General features: G+C 41.3%; 1 protein-coding gene across 5 annotated transcripts in view; it reads left to right on the top strand.

Annotated features, from left to right (window-relative positions):
- The first annotated feature begins 398 nt into the window (after positions 1-398).
- Dnajc5 (DnaJ heat shock protein family (Hsp40) member C5) overlaps positions 399-20,564 on the top strand; it is a 33,698-nt gene continuing 13,532 nt past the window's right edge. Inside the window, exons 1-3 of one of the 5 annotated variants that reach the window (XM_050151008.1) lie at positions 400-600; positions 13,921-13,967; positions 19,708-19,791. The gene's annotated coding sequence lies outside the window, so the exon portion shown is untranslated. Of the gene's footprint in view, positions 601-13,920; positions 13,968-19,707; positions 19,792-20,564 lie in introns of all 5 variants that reach the window. The other 4 variants (XM_050151007.1, XM_050151006.1, XR_007593384.1 and 1 more) reach the window with 4 other exon arrangements.

The raw sequence follows: 20,564 nt of genomic DNA, 5'->3' as shown, positions 1-20,564 counted from the left end.
TGGTAAGGATTAGTAAATTTTTTTGAGGCTTAAGTGAAGCACTGAGCAAACTCAACTGCAAGACGGGCGCGTTAACTCAGTGGTGTGCAGCCTCTCGGCTTTCCAGGGCATTTTGAGTCACTTCTTGTGCCCTCATGCCTAGGTCCTGTTCCGGCGCGGTGGCGGGGGGGGGGGGGGGGGGGGGGGGGGGGGGGGGGGCGGGGGGGAGAGACTGTGGCGTCCGGCTTCCCTTAGTAGCTGCGGGCTCCGCCCACCACTGTAACCTTCCCCGCAGACCCTCCCGTAGGGCTCGGCACACGGACTCAGCTGAGCCTTCGCCGGCACTGTCACGTTGACCCCGCCCACTCTGCGTGGTGCGCCGGGCGCCTGCGCAGCCGCCTGTGACCGGCCGAGCACACGTCCTTCCGGGGACGCGAGTGCCAGTTCGTGAGCGTGCGCGTTCTCGCCGCCGCCGGTGCCGCTTCCGCCGTCCTCTGCCGCTGCTGCCGCTGTCGCCGCCCCGGATCCTCAGGCGGAGCAGTGGGACGGCCGGCTGCCCAGCAGCGCCGCGGTAGGGAGTACGGAACCGCGGAACCGGTGGACAGGCGGGCGGGCCGACAGGTGAGCTCACTGCCGGGTGGCCCTCAAATTAGGTGGGGCGGCGGGAGCCTGGTGTAGGAGACAGGAGCGGGGTGACGGCGCCGCAGAACGAGGTGAAGGCTGCTTTCAGCCGGAAATGGCGGCCGGCCTTCGGTCGGGCTGGGTCCCGGTCGCTGCTAGGCCCCACTCGGCCCCACTCGACCTTGCACACGGCGGGGCTGCGCGGGGACGAGGCTTTCCAGGCCAACCCGGGTCCACATGCGCGGCCGCCTCCGCGGCACCCGGGACGCAGAAACTCTGCTGTAGGGAGGCGGGCAGTGGAGGCTCCGAGGCTTGTTCACAGCCCTGGGGCTCGGAAGATTGTCTTATAGTTGTTAATTCCAAAAGCATTTACCTGTAAAAACATATTTTATGTGCTTCACAACGGCATTTTAAGAGGCGCTTTTGTGTAATGCTGTTAAGGGAGACTTATTAAAGACTCATCCGTTTAGGCTCCAACTTGCGTTATGTGACTGGATTAAAAACTTGTTTTTCCTTGTGCCTAGATGATTTCTCCGAACTCTATTTTAAATGTATCTTCGGAAAAAGACTGCAAAGTAGCTTTGCTTTCAGATTGGACTTAAGGAAAATTGGGTCGCCGTTTGTTTGATTTGCAGCTGATCATACTTTTAGACACCATATCTGAATTGCTAGTGAGTTGTCTGTTTCAAAAAAAACAAAACAAAACACTACTTAATATCAGAAAGAATTATATTGACCTATTTATTGTCATGGTTACCTAAAGACAGAACTAACGGTTGTAGGATAATTTTTTTCATTTACTTGCTTTTTTTAAAAAAAAAAAAAGAAACAGTGGTCTGTTTGGTGACATTAAAAGCCAGCACTTAGGTGCTTCTGGACAGTTTCTAACTTATTAGGACTCCGTTACCTGTATCAGTGTTTTATTTTGGGGGGGGGGTGGGGCCGGTGCTTTGAGACAGGGTTTCTGTGTGTAGAGTTGGCTGTCCTGGAACTCGCTCTGTAGACTAAGCTGGCCTTGAACTCTGCCTGCCTCTGCCTCCCGAGTGCTGGTACTAAAGGCCTGTGCCACCACTGCCTGGCCTTCATCAGTGTTTTTATGCTCGGGTTGGCCTTGTTTATGTGGGCTCTGAATACAGACCCTTTTGGGAAGAGGTGGCACATCACTCCTTGGAGAGTGAGTTCTCCACCTCACTGCTTGCTCCAGCAGCCTCCTTGCTGGTCTATGAAGAAAATTACGTGCTCAGTCCTTGATTCTTTCTTGAACATTCACTTTCTGTTCTGTGAGACATTCTTAGATTCTACTACTTATAATTTCAGCTCTGCTACTTCCCATTTTCTCTCTTCCTTCCTTAATTTTCACACAGCACTTGCCTCTTGCTTAATGTATTAACGTATTTAACGTTTTTTTCTAGGTAAGGTTTTGTTTTTTTAGAGAAGTCACATAGTAAGCCCAATAAGTATTTATTGAATGAATGCAAATGAACTCAGTAGCAGCTGGGCTAGGCTTCTCACCAGGAGGTCAGTCAGTGCCTTCAGACACTAGAGGCACTGGTACTGGGAAACTTGTATTCTCAAGGACAGACCCACCAACTTTCCCCTGCCCAGTTAATAGGGTATTAGAAAGGTGCTTAGGACTTTCCTGTAAATTTGTTGCAAGTTGCTGGGCGGTGGTGGCACATGCCTTTAATCCCAGCACTCGGGAGGCAGAGGCAGGCGGATCTCTGGGAGTTCGAGGCCAGCCTGGTCTACAAGAGCTAGTTCCAGGACAGGCACCAAAGCTACAGAGAAAGAGAAACCCTGTCTTGAAAAAAAAAAATTGTTGCAAGTTTTGATCAGTGATTATTTGAAAGTTAAAAGCTTTTTTAAAGTCAAATATACCCCACTGGTTAAAAAGTAAAAGAGCTCTTAGAAAATTTGTCTTTGGTTACTTGTCTGTTGGGACTTGAGGTTACAGTGAGATGAAGGATGAAGTCATCCGATTCTTATTTCTTTTGAAGGAATGTTTTGTTTTTGTGAACTGGATCTTACTACATAGCTCTAGCTAGCCTGCAGCTTGTGATCCTCCTGCTTCAGCCTGGCAGAGGACTTGAATCATAGGCATTTACTATCATACCTGTGCAAAAGAGTGAGCAGCTATTGGTGCCCTTAGTTGGAAGCCCATTATCTGGGGTGCTATGACAACCCAGGAGAATTATTTGTGACTGACAGACCCTGGAGTCCTAAGGCCTTTGCTTCCTGTATCTAAGCGTAGAAGAATATCTAGATTTCTCTGTGTTCTTGAACAGTTCTGTTAGTTTGTGGTTCAGTGTTGGATACAGGTTGCACAGTTCTAGCCACTTTTATCCAAGGGCGCATTGGAGAGCATGATGCTTCTGGGCATAGTTGTAGGCCCACCCTAACAACCTGCTATGCTCAAGATCTAACTTAATAAATCAGACTTGAAACGTCAATGGAATTCAAGGCTTCTCAGCCAGATTCTTCCCTTCGTTGACTGATAGCTTAAAGTATCTCATAATCTGTCAGTGCTGTGTCTTTTTTTTTTTTTTTTTTTTTCGAGACAGGGTTTCTCCATAGCTTTTGGTTCCTGCCCTGGAACTAGCTCTTGTAGACCAGGCTGGCCTCGAACTCACAGAAATCCGCCTGCCTCTGCCTCCTGAGTGCTGGGATTGGGATTAAAGGCGTGCGCCACCTCTGGCTGAAGCTGGGGCTTATTTTAAAAGTTTGCTTCTGAAAGCAGAGAGTGAGGTAAGCATGAAGTGTGGGATTTGAAGCATGTAATACTATGGGCAAACTGTATCAGCAAATGAAAACAGTTTTTGTCTTGTAAAGAAACAAACTCCTGAAATTTTCGGGAACTGGTTAGGGAGCTGTTTGTATGGAAATGGAACACAGGTATCAGTCCACATGTGAGGAGCTTGGTGTTCCTGGGTGACTCCTGGGTTATAAAACATTTAAAAATGTAGTCTTCAGGGCTGAGGATGCAGATCAGAGGAGAGCAGTTGTCAAGCATGTGCCAGGCCCTAGATTTGAGCTCTGCACCTCAAAGAAAAAGTAAAAAGTTGTATTCTTAAAATTGAGGCTTATTATTCTTGTACTGTAGAGAGTCTGAGTGGCCTTTTGTCAGTCAAGCTTCCTACTCTTGCTGTCCTTCCTCCCTCTTCTCCGAATCAGCAGAATGTGCTGGGTTACCCTTCCTGAAAGAGGAAAAGGCTAGAGCTTGCAGCACCAGGGTTGCTTCTGTCTCTGAGGCTATGTACTCTATAAAAAGAGGGAGATGGTTCCCACCTCACCTGCCTTTTGAAGCAAAGGAAGGATAAGTAGGATATTTTCCTAATGACTTCCTAAATAGAAGTGACAAAAATTCTAAAAATGGTAATAGCCTTATTTTGTAAAAATGTCTACCCCTAAAACATCCTTAATCGGGCTACTGTGCCAGGCCAACTCCGCTGAAGGCAACCCTGACGAGGATTAGCAGTTAGTCTGTTAATTGGCAACTAAACAGGAAGATTTAAGGATTAGATTACTCAACAACCTTCGGTGTGGGTTTTGCCTCCTGACACTTTGAGTGTATTTATTAATGAAAAGTATGTGTTCTTCATTCATGACATTTAATAGGTATTTTTTTTTTTTAGTTTAGTGTGTATGTTGTGTAGGTATGTGGTTTTGGTGTGTGCACCCTCCTGTGCACACAGAGGTCAGAACAGAATATTGGGTGTCTTCCTCTAGGTATTACTTATTGCCTTGAGTCAGGGCCTCTCAGTGACCCAGAAGCTCCTTCAGTTGTCTGGCTAGTGAATTTATAGGATATGTTTGATTCTGCTCCCAGTGCTGAGGTTACAGGTACACAAAACTATGCCAAGGTTTTAAAGTGGGTCCTGGGATTCAAATATGTCTTCATCTTTGCAGAGCAAATGCTCTTACCCACTGAGCCATCCCAGTCCTCAGTATAAGTTTTTACAAAATAATGGCTTCAAAATTTTGAGTTTCTCAAACATTGATATTTTATATCAAAATTATCGATTATGGAAATGAAATGATCTCATTCTTTAAAGAAGTAGAATGAGAATGAGGCCAGTTTTGGAAGAAAATTGAAAGTTCCGTGACCAGTTTTCTCTCTACTGATTTGTATGCAGTTTTATTTCATTCCATAATTACACCGCATCTTTCTTCTTTTGTTCTTTGAGACAAAGTTTCTCTGTAGCTTTGGAACCTGTCCTGGAACTCGCTCTGTAGGATATGCTGGCCTCAAACTCACAGAGATCTGCCTGTCTCTGCCTCCCGAATGCTGGGATTAAAGGCGTTTGCCACCACTGCCCTACTACCCTACATTTTTCCCAAGTAACATTTAGTTAGTGGCAGAGAACTTTGTTGTTTATTTCTAGACATTTTTTAAATTTGGGTGTGGGTTTGAGACAGGGTTACTCTGTGTAGGCCGGCTGTCCTGGAACTCACTCTATAGTCCAGGCTGGCCTCAGACTCAGAGATCCTCCTGCTTCTGCCTTCCCAAGTGTTGGAATTTCAGGCATGTGCCTCCTCTATCCCCCTCCACCAGCTATTTTTAGACAGTTTAAACCCAACTAATATTCTTAGGTTTTTGTGATGTATTATGTTATGTTACTCATTATCCTGAATTGTTGGTGATGTTGTTGTCAGCTTAATTGTTAAACATTGAGATTGCGCGCGCACACACACACATCATGGTATTCTACAGTATAAACTGTACTGAGGGTTTTTTTTTTTTTTTTAATGTGTTCTAAGGAATGCTTGCCTATTAGCTATAAGGTTACAGTCCTGGTGAGTCAGAGGATTGGAATGAGGAATCAGGTGTGTCTGGTCAGGCTAACATCTTAGAAATCTTCCTTAGCTGGTTGCTCTTTTCATCAAGTTGAATGCGTTCAGTGCAGAACAGAATCGGATACCTGATGGTGTTGTTGATACGAGTCACCCTTAACAGGTGGTAGTCACGTGCCTAGAAGACCCCCCCCTCATCTCACTCTGCTGAGTGAAGGTAGGTGGAGGGTGCAGGCAGAAGTGGCCTGAGTTTTCTTCAGGAGAAAGTGCTGTTGCCTCCCTTTATTTTCTCTCTTTATAGGAAGGAAGTAGCAAGACTGTTGAGTTTCTTTGTTAAGTAGAAGTTATTTGTTATTGTAGCTTTTCTTAGACAAATTCTGTGTTAGAATTTAAACGTTATTTTTTTTAACATATTACCAATTTTTATTCTCTTCTGGTATTTGTGTCTTCTCTGTGTTTGCAATGCCTTGGGTTGCCTTTTGTCCAACTCATTAAGCACCCTTGAGATTTGTTTAGGTATGCCTCATAAGGGAAATGAATTTTCTTAAAACCTTTTAGCTACTCTTACAGCCCTCCCTGCATGGGAAATCTTTTGTAGAACAAAACCAGAAGACATGAGCCGAAGGTGGCTTAAATTCCTAGGAGGTATCAGAAATTTATCACCTATGGTCTTCATTGTATTTGAACTGTGAGTTTGACAAGCCAAGAAGCATTTTATACAAACCATCTTAGTAATTTTAATTATGTGTATGGGTGGTTTGCCTGTATGCACATCTATGCATTGCTTTGTGTGCCTGGCGGTGAGGCTACAAAGGATGTTGGATTAACTGGAGTTACATACATCTGCGAGCCACTGTGTGAGTGCTGGGAACCCAAAGCCACCTTTCCAGACAGTTCTAAAACAGTTACCCACCAATAATTCTTCCTTTCTTTCGTGTGTGTGTGTGTGTGTGTGTGTGTGTGTGTGTGTGTGTGTGTGGAGAGAGAGAGAGAGAGAGAGAGAGAGAGAGAGAGAGAGAGAGAGAGACAGGGTCTTGTGTTTCCCAAACTGGTTTTAAACTTGCTATGTAGCCTGAGGATGACTCGTCCTACCTCCTCCACTTCCAGTAGATGTATCTGACTGTGTGATGGAAATTCTTATCCTGTCTATTGGTATGTTTTTGTTTTAATTTATTTATTTTTTAATTAAATCACCCTGAGCATGGTGTGGTAGCGCATGAGCCTTCTCTCCCCAGCACTTGGGAGGTAGAAGCAGGTGGATCTCTGTGAGTTCAAGGCTAGTATGGTTTGATTTACAAGGTGGGTTCCAGGACAGCTAGAGCTACACAGAGAAACCCTGTCTTGGAAAAACAAAACAAAACAAAAAACAAACACAATCACCCTGAATGAGTATTTTTTTGTCTGCAAATACAACAGTTCTTTTCCCCTTCCTAAAACCTCTAAATTAGATTATTAGGTTAAACAGCCAAACTAAACAGCAACACCCTTCTGTAATAAGGATTTGGGAGTTCAAAACCAGCCTGGGCTGGATAGTGAGCCTGACTTAAAAAAAAATATAAATTAGTTATATAGTGGAGTACTTTTATTGTGTAAATCACAGTTGCAAAAGTGAAGCTGGCTCCAAAAGTTGTGTATAAGGATCTGTCTCACTTTCTCTTGATTCTTCTTGTTGGCTTTGCTTCTAACTGGTTGCAAGAGATTAATCACATTTTTGGCATTCCATCAAGACAGAGTAACCTCTTAGGTTAAAAGAACCACTATCTCTTTCTCAAACTCGGAGCTGATCTTCCTCCTCCCACAGAACATGAGGGTCATGGGTGACGTAAAGGCAGCTATGTCACTGGAAAGCCTGCCCTACCGGGGTGATCACTAATGAGCTCCCTGAATGACTTGCAGACAGCTCTCCACTGGTATGTTTTCAGAGTAAAAAAAACATACAGTCCTTTCCGTGGATGTCATTAAAAGTGACATCAGGTGGGCCTTAGTGACTCACACCTTTAGTCCCAGAACTTGGGGGCCAGCCTGGTCTATAGAGTGAGTTCCGGGATGGCCAGAGCGGTTAACCAGAGAGAAACCCTGTCTTGAACCCCACTTCACCCCTTCAAAAAAAAAAAAAAAAAGTGAAACATGTTATAGTCCAAGAATGTACTATGTTAAACAACTATCCATAGATGTCAAAGCTTAAAATAGCACATTTAAATATCTGATGTTCATTACACTAAAGATACAATGAGCAAGAAAATGTGGTTATTTCCGTATACTAACTCAAACATATTAATGGCACAGTCGTATGAATAATTCTGAAGTTTTAGTGTTAATTTGATAGTGCTTCTCATGATTTACTGCATAGATGAAACCCAGTTAGTGTAGTATCACCTGCCTGCCTCCCCCCCCCCCCTGTTGAGGCATGGTCTCTGTGTAATTCTGGATTCTTTGAATTCATTATGTAGACAGGCTGTAATTTTATTCTTTTAATTAAGAAGTAATTACATAGTTTTATCCCTTTTATTTCCTCCAGTCTCCCCCCTCCTTGTCATCTTGTTCCTTCTTGAATTTGCAGCATCTTTTTCTTTGTTGTTACACATACATATAAAAATATAGCTGGGCGGTGGTGGCGCACGCCTTTAATCCCAGCACTCGAGAGGCAGAGGCAGGCGGATCTCTGTGAGTTCGAGACCAGCCTGGTCTACAAGAGCTAGTTCCAGGACAGGCTCCAAAACCACAGAGAAACCCTGTCTCGAAAAACCAAAAAATATATATAGCAACTCAGTCTGTTTATGTTTAATGTTACTTGCACATGTATGATTTCAGGACTGACCACTTTGTATTGGATAGCCAGTTAGGGGAACTCATCCCAGGGGAAGACTATTTCTCCCTGTCTCAGTGTTCCATAGTTGTCTGCCCCAAGAGATCTCCCTCTTCCAAGTTAGCATGTCTTTTAGTGCTGTGTTTGTTCAGGGCTTGTTAAGGCGACCATATTGTTGAGGTATCATTGGTAAAGAAGGTTGCCTGTCATTTCCAGGAGATAAACTCACATAGCAGATTTCTGGTCTTCTGTCTCGCAGTCTTTCTGCTCCCTTTCCCAAGATGTTCCTGGTGTCTTAGGCTCTGGGGTTGTGTTGTAGGTTATCAGCTGGTCTGGATACCCCATGATCAGTTTTTTGTTCTTTGCAGTTTGACCAGTTGTGGATTTTTGATGTTTGGTTTTGTTTTTATTTTCAATTGGTTTTCTCTAATGGTCTTTGTCTGGTACAAATGAATATTTTTTGAGACAGGGTATATTATAGCTCAGGCTTGCCTTGATTTCTTAGTCTTGCTGCCTCTGCTGTCCATTCTTGGGATTACAAAGTATATACCACCATGTATGTTTGTCCTGTATATAATGGCTCTCTCTTTTTTGCATATATTATTTTTTATTGATATTTATTGAGCTCTACATTTTTCTCTGCTCCCGTCCCTGCCTCTCCCCTCCCCCTTTCAATTCTCCCTCAAGATCCCCATGCTCCCAATTTACTTAGGAGATCTTGTCTTTTTCTACTTTCTACTTCCCATGTAGATTAGATCTATGTAAGTCTCTCTTAGTGTCCTCATTGTTGTCTAAGTTCTCTGGGATTGTGGTTTGTAGGCTGGCTTTCTTTGTTTTATGTTTAAAAACCACCTATGAGTGAGTACATGTGATAATTGTCTTTCTGTGTCTGGGTTACCTCACTCAAAATAATGTTTTCTAGCTCCATCCATTTTCCTGCAATATTCAAGCTGTCATTATTTTTTTTCTGCTGTGTAGTACTCCGTTGTGTAAATGTACCATATTTTCCTTATCCATTCTTTGATCGAGGGGCATTTAGGTACACAAACAAAGCTGCTGTGTACATAGTTGAGCACATGTCCTTGTGGCACGATTGAGCATCCTTTGGATATATACCCAAAAGTGGTATTACTGGGTCTTGAGGAAGGTTGTTTCCTAATTTCCGGAGAAATCGCCACACTGACATCCAAAGAGGTTGTACTAGCTTGCATTCCCATCAGCAATGCAGAAGTGTTCCCTTTTCCCCACAACCTCTCCAGCATAAGTTGTCATCAGTGTTTTTGATCTTGGCCATTCTTACAGGTGTAAGAAGGAATCTCAGAGTTGTTTTGATTTGCATTTTTTGATGACTAAGGATGTTGAACATTTTCTTAAGTGTCTTTCAGCCATTTTAGATTCCTCTGTTGAGAGTTCTCTCTTTAGGTCTGTACTCCAATTTTTTTTATTGGATTATGTGATCTATTGATGTCCAATTTCTTGAGTTCTTTGTATATTTTGGGGATCAGACCTCTGTCTGATGTGGGGTTAGTGAAGATATTTTCCCATTCTGTAGGCTGTCGTTTTGTCTTGTTGACCGTGTCCTTTGCTTTACAGAAGCTTTTCAGTTTCAGGAGGTCCCATTTATTAATTGTTTCTCTCAGTGTCTGTGCTACTGGTGTTCTATTTAGGAAGTGGTTCCCTGTGTCATTGTGTTCAAGTGTACTTCCCACTTTCTCTTCTATGAGGTTCAATGAGGCTTATGTTGAGGTCTTTGATCCATTTGGACTTGAGTTTTGTGCATGGTGATAGATATGGGTCTATTTTCATTCTTCTACATGTTGATATCCAGTTATGCCAGCACTACTTGTTAAATATGTTTTCTTTTTTCCGTTTGATATTTTTTGCTTCTTTAGCAAAGATCAGGTGTTCGAAGGTATGTGGATTAATATCTGGGTCTTCTATTTGGTTCCATTGGTCCTCCAGTCTGTTTTTATGCCAATACCAGGCTGTTTTCAATACTGTAGCTCTGTAGTAGAGTTTGAAGTCAGGGATTGTGATGCCTCCAGAAGTTCCTTTATTGTACAGGATTGTTTTGGCTATCCTGGGTTTTTTTTGTTTTTCCATATGAAGTTGAGTACCGTTCTTTTGAGGTCTTTGAAGAATTTTGCTGGGCATTGTGTTGAATCTGTAGATTAGGTAAGATTGCCTCTTTTTTTGTTTGTTTTCTTTTGTTTTTGTTTTTAGAGACAGGGGTTTCTCTGTGTGGCTTTGGAGCCTGTCCTGGAACTAGCTTTTGTAGACCAGGCTGGCCTCGAATTTACGGAGATCCACCTGCCTCTGCCTCCTGAGTGCTGGGATTAAAGGTGTGCACCACCACTGCCTGGCCTATAATAGCTCTTTTTAATAAGTAGTATCTTTTTTAGATGTTCTAAGGGTCCACCAGGGAAATTAGTTGGAGAGAAATAAAAAGACTTAATTTAAAATTTGATACTGAAGCTGGGTGTGTGACACATGTCCACAACCCCAGCATGCAGGAGGCTAAGGTGAAAGAATTGAGTGTTTGAGACCAGCTTGGGCTGTATGTATGTAGCAAGGTCAAGATATCATTTTGAAAAGTTCTTTTAAAAAAATTGCCAAGATTGTAAAATATAAAGCAGATCTAAAGTCACTGGGAACAATAGTCATTGTTCATTTAGCAACCAACTAGCTGATGGTTGAGATCGTGAAAGACTCCAAAAAATGCCTTTTTTATTAAATTTTTTTAGATATGATTTTATGTTTATCAGTGTTTTTGCCTGTCTGCATGTGTGTGCATTGTGTATGTCAGAAGAGGGTGTTGGATCTCCTTGAAGTGGAACCACTCATGGTTGTGAGCCACCACGTGGGTGCTCAACTGTTCTCTGCAAAAGCAGTGCAGGCTTTTAACCTCTGAGCTGACTCTCCAGTCCTGAGTCTGTGTTTTTAGTAACAGTGCTTCATTTTATGAAAAACTCAAACTGTTCTCTTCTTATCTTAGTAATTTTCACCACCGCCCGGCTTTCATATCTTTTTTAAAAAATTTATCTCCTAAAAGTCCTAGACAACTTTGTCACTCATATGGTGTTTTTGTTTTTGTATTCATTCTCCCTTTTTTTTTGAAAAAATAACAAAATAATAATATTTTGGGGCAAAATTATTTTTTCTTTAGACTTTATTTTTTATTTTATTTTATGTGTAAGGTTGTTTTGCCCATACACATGCATGTTGGTGCCTCCAGAGGCCAGAAGAGGACATCACATCTCCTGGAACTGCAATTGTGAGCTGCCTTGTGGGTGTTGTGTTAAGAGCTTGGGTCTTAGAAGTGTTCTTAACTGCTGAGCCATCTTCTGACTGGGCCAAAAAAAAATTTTTTTTTAAAGAGTACATGCTTTTCATTAACAGAAATGTATTTTACCTTCCTTTTATATTTGAATGTGCAATTTCCCTCATCATTTCTCTAATTATTGTTGGATCTATTGGAAATCTTACCCTTTTACCCCTTAAGGTACTTAGTTTCCGTGAACACAAAGAAGGAGGCAGTTATAAATAGCCTGACATATTAGCAGTCTGTAGCTTGGAAAATCTATGAATCCCAACTGCTGGAAGCAGGTGTTTTCTTGTAGTAAAATTTGTCAGTATGGCACAAAACATAACATATTTGCTAGTTGTCCTAGCTACCTTTAGTCTCTGTGCACTAAAGAACTGGAAGCAAATATTTATCTTTGTTTTGCTGTGCCTGAGAACTTTTTTGTTCGCACAGGTTTCCCTCAGCTTCAACTTTAGATCCCCCATCCCATGCTGGGAAACCTAGACTCAGTCTTTGTATTGCGGGGAGGGGTGGGTTAGACAGGATTTCACTATATAGCTTAGAACTTTTGATCATCATGCCTCAGCCTCCCGAGTATTAGGATTATAGGTATGGGTCCCCAAGCCCAGCAATGGAGGAATCTCTTTTCAAAAGCATATACCTGAGGCTTCTAGCTGTACTATTTAATCTACAGTGTAATTCAGTTAAAAAAAAAAAAGACTAAAATGATGAGGTCATCACAGATTTGTGTTGCTTCGTTCAAAAAGTAAACTCAGCCATGACCCCACTTGCTTTTAGAGAGTCATGGACACAGTGGTCTTGATAAGGTACCTTTACTTGTCTAATTGCTGGGACAGGAAAGAGTGGGGGCATGGAGGAATGGCCACTTGGAACATTTGCTTGAGATTCCCACTCCTAATACTAAACTGTTAAAACCATAGACAAGCTAGTTTGAATAGGCTTATAGCAAAGAAATGATTCATGAATTGGGCAGCACTCTGAACCAGTAAAGATGCAGAGAACTCCACCCAGCAACTAGGCAGGTGGTATTTATATACAGGAGAGAAATTGTGGAACAAAGAAACAGTTTAGTTGGTTACAACTCAATTTCAGCATTATCTTTTTGGGGTATTGGGTGTTTTAATACTTAGCCCTTTGAAATTTGGTGTGTCTTTTCAGTTTGTCATGTTTCAGTTGTTGTATCTGATTTTACACTGCTTACATGCTGGATTTGATGTTGCAGCAGGTAGGCAGTCACTCTAAATGCATGTTCATTTGCTACTTTAAAATCATCCTCAGGTGGAATATGCTGGCCAGTTATGTATCCAACATGAATTTCTCCTAAGAGTAGTAGCCTTAGGCTAGGGTATAAGGGCAGAACGCTGATGCCATGTTTTTATTTGCAGAGGGTGAGGGGTTGAAACAGTGTTTCTCTGTAGCTTTGTAGCCTGTCCTGGAACTAACTCATGTAGACTAGGCTGGCCTCGAACTCATAGAGTTCCACCTGCCTTTGCCCCCGATTGCTGGGATTAAAGACATGTGCCACCACAGCCCGTCTCTGGTGCCACTTTTTATCAGTTATGTCTCAGAATGTATTCCATTAAAATACTTTTTCAGATCGGGTGGTAATGGCACATGCCTTTAATCCCATCACTCGGGAGGCAGAGGCAAGCGGATCTCTGTAAGTTTGAGACTAGCCTGGTCTACATAGCGAGTTCCAGGACAGGCTCTAAAGATACAAAGAGATATCCTGTCTCAGAAAGAAAGACAGAAAGACAAAATACTTTGTGTCATCTATAGGATTTTATGAATTCCTAGGTAGGTATTGTATGTCTTAAGCTTCAGTATGTTTTAGAATCTGCCCCATTAAGTCCGTTATGCAGTGGGAACTAGACCATGATCAGGGTGAATGGATCATTCAGTTGACAATATTCTAGAATGAATGAGCATTTGCAGTGCTCTGAACATGTATCAAAAATGTTTAAATAGATGTTGTAGTCTATATACTGTTCTAATAGAATTTTTGGTTTGCTGTGTTTTCTTGTGTTTTGAGACAGTTTTGCTATGTAGCCTAGATTGATCTTGAATTTGGAATTCTACATCTTTAGCATCCCTTGAGGGCAGATTACAGTATGTACCATCACAAGTGTTTTTATAAGTCTATATGTTATTTGTAGTTACAGGTTTGAATGTTGCATATCTTAGTTTTGTTTTCTGTTGTTGTGCTAAAACACCCTAGCAGAAGCAATTTAAGAGAGAAGGGGTTTAGTTAGCACACAATTTGAGGTTACAGTCCATCATTTTTTTTTTAAATCATGGTGGTAGGAACGTGAAGCAGCTAGTCACATTATATGCGGTTAAGAGTAGAGCGCATGAATTAATGCATGCTGGTATTCAGTTCATTTTTTCTTTCACACAGCCCAGATCCCATGCCTTAAGGAATGATTCTTGTTTTCCTGTAGACAGGTAGGTTCTTAATTTTGTGACCAATCACAACGCACATATTGCTTGAAAGATGCTAGGTGTTTTTTTGTTTGATGTTCTTTGGGGGAAGGTAGAGACAGTATTGATGTTTGCTACAATTGCATACTTGAAATATGCTGATTGTACTGTGTTCTAAGTTATTGGCTCCCTCACACTCTCGTTGCCAGCTGATACTCAAGTGTTAACAACGTGGATTTTAGTTTAAAAGTCCCTCCAGAAACATCATTGTATTTTAGTCTTACTGATTGATTGATTGATTGTTGTTGTTGTTGTTTTATTTGTTTCCAGACAGGGTTTCTCTGTGTAGCTCTGTCTGTCTTGGATCTCACTCTGTAGATTAGGCTGGCCTTGAACTCATAGAGATCCACTTGCCTCTGCCTCCTGAGTGCTGGGATTAAAAGTATGCACCGTTACCACCCAGCTAGTGATTTCATTTTTAGCAAAGCTTTTCTTCTACAATATGAGCCAAATGTTATAATATGAATAATAAAAACCCAGAGACAGATATTGGGGTTCAAACCGAAAGATCAGAGAAGCAAAGCAGCCAACCACTAGAGAGCTCTTACCTTTACAAAGTCTTCAGACTGAAAAAGAGAGCGATTTCCTATTTCATCCTGCCTTGTATTCCTTTCTAGTGCTGGGATTAAAGGTGTGCACCACCACTGCCTAGTCTGTATGGCTGACTAGTGTGATACAAATGAGATATCACTACATTTCCTCTTTTTTGTCTAAAATAACTAATATAAGAAAAACTATATATAATAAGTACTATAACTCTGTATAATATATACAGGCAATAAATATATTAACATCTAGTCCATATGCATTTGACAAATTCATTGAAAATATTATCTGTCCTATCGTGGTGAGTCCAAAGTCTTGTACCTAATTTACTTTCTATCCTAACTTGCTTTCTGCATCTGGTAAACAAGAAAAACTATAACTGTCTAGTCTTAACTCCCTCAGAGACCCAAGAAGGAAATAATATTAACTGAGTAAGCAGGATGTTTGAGCAAGCGACTTCCAAAAATTGTGAGAAATGACAGAAAGCTGCCTGCCTGGACAGTCACCCAAAGTTCCTCTGCAGTGTTGGCCATCCATCTTTGGCCTACAGGTCTAGAATATCTGACAGACTTTTCTGTGAAGCAGAGTTTTTGAAGCACTGTCCTACCTTGTCTGGGCAAGGTTTAGGAGTCACTCTGTTTTGTGTCCTGCTTGTCCAGTTAGGACAAGAACAGCGTACTGGTAGCATTCGAGGCAAAGGCATTTTCTTTCTTTCTTTTTTTTTTTTAATATTTACTTATTTATTTATTATGTATACAGTATTCTGTCTGTGTGTATGCCTGCAGGCCAGAAGAGGGCACCAGACTTCATTACAGATGGTTGTGAGCCACCATGTGGTTGCTGGGAATTGAACTCAGGACCTTTGGAAGAGCAGGCAATGCTCTTAACCACAGAGCCATCTTTCCAGCCCGCAAAGGCATTTTCTTGCCCAGTGGCTTACTTTTGCCACAAACAAAGTAAACTCAATGTATAGTTTCTTTGATGCCCATTATCTTCCCTGACGTAGATTGGTTCTGTCAGGAGCAGACATGTCTCATTGTCATAAAAAAAAGGACTGATGTTTTTAGAACATTTTAAATGCTATATTTTGTTGATCTCTGAAGTGAAGATGACCTGTCTATTTAAAATATATCTTTTTTGACCTTGAAAACATACTTAATGTGACTACAAGTTCGATTATAATAGGTGATTGACTACTAACCTGTGTTTCCTTATTATCCTAAACAGCTGGTGATACTATACCTTGAATCTAGTTTTCTTATCTATCTATCTATCTATCTATCTATCTATCTATCTATCTATCTATCTATCTATCTATCTGTACCACACCCATTATAGATGGTTGTGAGCCACCATGTGGTTGCTGGGAATTGAACTCAGGACCTTTGGAAGAGCAGGCAATGCTCTTAACCTCTGAGCCATCTCTCCAGCCCTTGAATATAGTTTTCTTTGTTTAGCTTTTTTCCTGACCGTTACCAATAACAAACTCAATCCCCTACATAATGACAAACATCCATAACCCATTGAATGACCAAAAACTGCCCCCCACCTCTTGGGAATGTGGGTGTCATATTCTTACATTTACTTCCTGCTGTCTGGGGGTGATGACATCTTTAGGGCATCTTGAAAAGAAAAGTTTGGGTTAATTGTCAAGTCCTGGGAGAGGTAGCTGTATCATTTGTTGTCAAGTCTCTACATAATGGGAAAGTGCAGGACTTGACTCAAGTCCTGGGTAGAGTAGTCTGTTAGGCTGGATCATCTCAACTAGTCACCTCAAAATTGTTGTAAGCAGTTTATAGTCCACAGCTGGTCTTTAGGGGTAGTGTTTTTCAACTTGGTGGTATTATCATAGTCCTGGAGGAATCATTGTGGGGCCCCATCCTCTTCTTGGCGACTTCAGAGGTTGCTGTTAGATATGCTCGTGGTTCACTACAGAAAACCCAAAATCATGTACAGGGATGAAGATGAAACCTTTTCCTAGAATTAGTTATTATTCTATATATTAATATCATGACAAAGTTTAAAATATGTGTATATATATACACACAATAAATCCTTTTAAAGAACTTTTTTTTTCCCGAGACAGGGTTTCTTCGTAGCTTTTTGGTTCCTGTCCTGGAACTAGCTCTTGTAGACCAGGCTGGCCTCGAACTCACAGAGATCCGCCTGCCTCTGCCTCCCGAGTGCTGGGATTAAAGGCGTGAGCCACCACTGCCCGGCTTTAAAGAACTTTTTATGATTTATTTTATGTGCAGTTTTGTGAAGGTGTAAGATCCCCTGGAACTGGATTTATAGGCAGTTATGAACTGCCATGTGGGTGCTGGGAATTGAACCAGGGTCCTCTGGAAGAGCACTGAGTGCTCTTAACCGCCAAACCGTCTCTCCAGCCCAAAGTTTTTTACCTTAAGAAAAGCTGTTAAAGAGTCGGTATAAAACCAAAGGATTATGAGATGAGTGGCCATAAAATAGTTCTTAAATTTTTGTTTATCTTCTGTCCCATATCAGGTGGCTCTTCTAACATGACACAGAGATTTTGGATTTCACTTTAATTTAATAAGCCTGCTTGGGTTTAGAGAAGGAGAGAGCTACACTCCAACTCCAAAGCCAGCTTTAATCTTTAACTGGACTGGGACTACGAAAGGACCATTTGCATTATATGTCTGTAGAAAGCAGCAGAAATAAACATTTGGGAATATATATGGAATTTTATTCTGTTGGAAATGTGATGTACCAATAGGCCGATTTACTCTTTCCTTGAGACATCTTTTCTGGATGATTTGTCCTTTTTCTTCAGATGTCTCATTTGTCCATAGTCTTCAGATTCCTTAGCTGGATGTCTTCCTTCTCCTGAAAAGACAGAAACAACACCCTTCCCCACTCTAACTTTGTGGAGATTCTCTTTTGGTAAATTATATCTGATGAAATGAAAAGCATTGTTAGTTTCATATGTAGGTTTCGATTAAACAGCCATGGTGCTTCATGACGTATCTTCTCTTGTAAATAAGAGCTCTCGCCTGTTCAGATTGAATCTTCATCAGTTTTGATGGTATGCATAGCTTTTCTTCTCCTGTGGAAACAAAAGTAAAACCCTTTCCCCAATGTAACATTATGTCCTGGTTTCCATCTGAGGTCAGTACATCTTTAAAGTATATTGGCTGATATTCTGTAGTTTTTTTCCTAATGAGACTATTTAATGTCTCCCTGCAGCTGCTATTTCTTTGTTATTAGCATTTGGAAAATTCAGAGTAAAGCATTATGCAATGTATTTCTGGGGGTATTTATCATCCACGTCTGTTTATTTAATATCCTTTAGAGTTCATTTTGATCTTTCTTTAACTGCCTACCCTGTAGGATTGTGTGGAATACCTGTAATATGTATATTTTAATAAGCAAAAAACTGTTTCATTTTTTAAAGAGCATGTCTGTTTTTATTGGTGCAGGTGTACCAATGATGACCATAGCTTTTAGCAAATGTGTGATTACCAAATCAGCATTTTCTGAACTCAAAGCAGTTGCCTATTGAAAACCTGAATAGATATCAATGGTGTTTACATATTTTAGTTTTCCAAATTCTACAAAATAGAATGCATCCATCTGCCAGTTTTCATTTCTTTGAGTACCCTTTGGGTTACTTACTGCAGGTGGTGGTGTTTGGCTGTATAAAGAACAAGTAGGACATTTCCTTAATGTCCTTGGCTTGTTGCCACATGATAGTAAAGTCTTTTTTTAAAAAAAATATTTATTTATTATGTATACAACATTCTGTCTGTATGCCTGCAGGCCAGAAGAGGGCACCAGACCTCATTTCAGATGGTTGTGAGCCACCATGTGGTTGCTGGGAATTGAACTCAGGACCTTTGGAAGAGCAGGCAGTGCTCTTAACCTCTGAGCCATCTCTCCAGCCCCGTAAAGTCTTTTTTTTTTTTTAAACCTTTGCTATTGGCATGAAATCCTGAGGTCTTCAGCACATTTCCAGTCAATAATTCATCAGTTTCCCATATGGGATCGGATGTGTGTTATATATATATGGGATGATGCCTATTTCTGATAATATGTTGTAACTGGATAAATAATGAAGTCACTGTATCTTCTGGTATAAATTCATTAGTGAATGACTTGATTCTCTTTCCTATTTCTCCAATTCTGTCCCAAGCATTCCAAGCTGCTGTGTGGCATAAATCCAGGGTGTGGTCATCACCTACAGCTCACCTCCTTATGGTAGCATATTCTCCTCCAAGGATTTGATCTTGGGAGGTCTCCCCACCTGTAGCTTTACTCTCTTCAATAATATTAGCCTCTTCTCTGAACTGGGTACCTATGTAGTCGTTAGGGATGACCCCCGAGGTTAGCATTTGCTTCACAAAAGGTGAATGCATGCTATATGAGACTATTCTTCCTTGAATCTCTTTAAATCTTAACATTGGCACAATAGTCCAGTTAGCAGTAACAGAACCTTTGCCATTTGATGATTCCTGGAACGTTACTGGATATTTTAAGGTTGGTTATCTGAAAACCTTAGGCTGTTCCTCTCTGTTCCTATAATGCAATGCTGAAATTGGCTCTCCATTAAATTTCTCTATCTGGATTTGAATATCTCTGTGATGTGTTTTGTTAGGTTTTTCTAAGGCCTGTTTCTTAGCACTCAGATTAACCAGCTTTCTTAATGATGAGACAAAGATGACAAAGTTGATAGTGTTTACAATTGATATCATATCAATCCAATCTAAATTAGATACCCTCTCAGTCGGTCCATTTTCTCCCGCCCCCCTTCCCCCCAGACAGGGTTTCTCTGTAGCTTTGGAGCCAGTCCTGGAATTAGGCTGGCCTTAAACTCACAGAGATCCGCCTTCCTCTGCCCCTCAAGTGCTGGGATTAAAGGTGTGAGCGCGCCACCACCCCTCCAGTCGTTCCATTTTCAAACTATCTAGCATATTATACAGAGACCAAAACCCTTCCATTGAAATGGTTGCTCTCATTTTTTTTTTTAAATTTTACTTTTTGTATAACTCTGTGTAAGCATATGCCAGGTGTCCTGAGAGGCCAGCAGGAGTTAGGCAGTTGTGACCTGCCCAACATGGACAGAGGGAACTCAACCACTGCGTCATCCCTCCGCCTGCTTTAAATTGTATTTATTTGTTTGTTGTGTCTTTAATCCCAGAACTCAGGCTGGGTTCTCTGGCAGAAGAGTACGGGGAGCAGAGCCGGACCTGCCATACTTTCCCTGGGGCTGAGTGGAAGAATGGTTAGTGTTGACCACACACACACACACACACACACACACACACACACACACACACCAACCAGGGAAAAACACATACATCATTTAATTGCATCCGGCCGGAATTTAAATAGGGCTGAGATAGGGGGTGGGAATCTTGGGATGGGTTGAGGCAGAGTGAGGAATAAGGGCCAATGATATTTTGCCACATTAGCAGTGGCTGGGCAGAGGCAGATTTGTCACTCATGTGGAAGTCATGGCCAAAGACAGGTCTCCAAACTCTGGGATCAGGAAGTTATACTGAGCCTCACGCCCAGGCCTTATGAGGCCCAACACTGGTCTACAGAGTTTGTTCCAGGACCTAAATGGCTGCACAGAGAAACCCTGTCTTGAAAGACCAAATAAATAAAATACCTGTTTGCTTGTCATTTTCTTTTTCATTCATTCATTCATTCATTCATTTATTAATTATTTAAGTAGGGTTTCTCTACATAGCTGTGGTTGTCCTGGAACTCACTCTGTGGACCAGGCTGATCTTGAACTCACAGAGATCTGCCTGTTGAGTGTTAGGATTAAAGATATGTGCCACCACTCTTGGCTTAACTTTTTTTTTTCTTAGGAATCTTATTCCTGTATTGTATTCAAATATTAATCAAAATTTCCCCAGATTATTAGGTTGTGATCTTTTTTACATAATATAAGACATTTATTTCCTATTTTGGTAAAATGTTATAACACTGTTCTTAAATTCACTATATTTTCTGTAATTTAAAAGAGGTTTTATGTATTTGGCTTAA

Source organism: Alexandromys fortis, unplaced genomic scaffold (genome assembly GCF_014885135.2).
Source record: "Alexandromys fortis isolate MF-2015 unplaced genomic scaffold, M_Fortis_MF-2015_v1.1 scaffold_27, whole genome shotgun sequence".
Classification (NCBI taxonomy): domain Eukaryota; kingdom Metazoa; phylum Chordata; class Mammalia; order Rodentia; family Cricetidae; genus Alexandromys; species Alexandromys fortis.
Note: the sequence above shows the minus strand (reverse complement) of the source record. Positions and strands in the feature narration are given on the sequence as shown.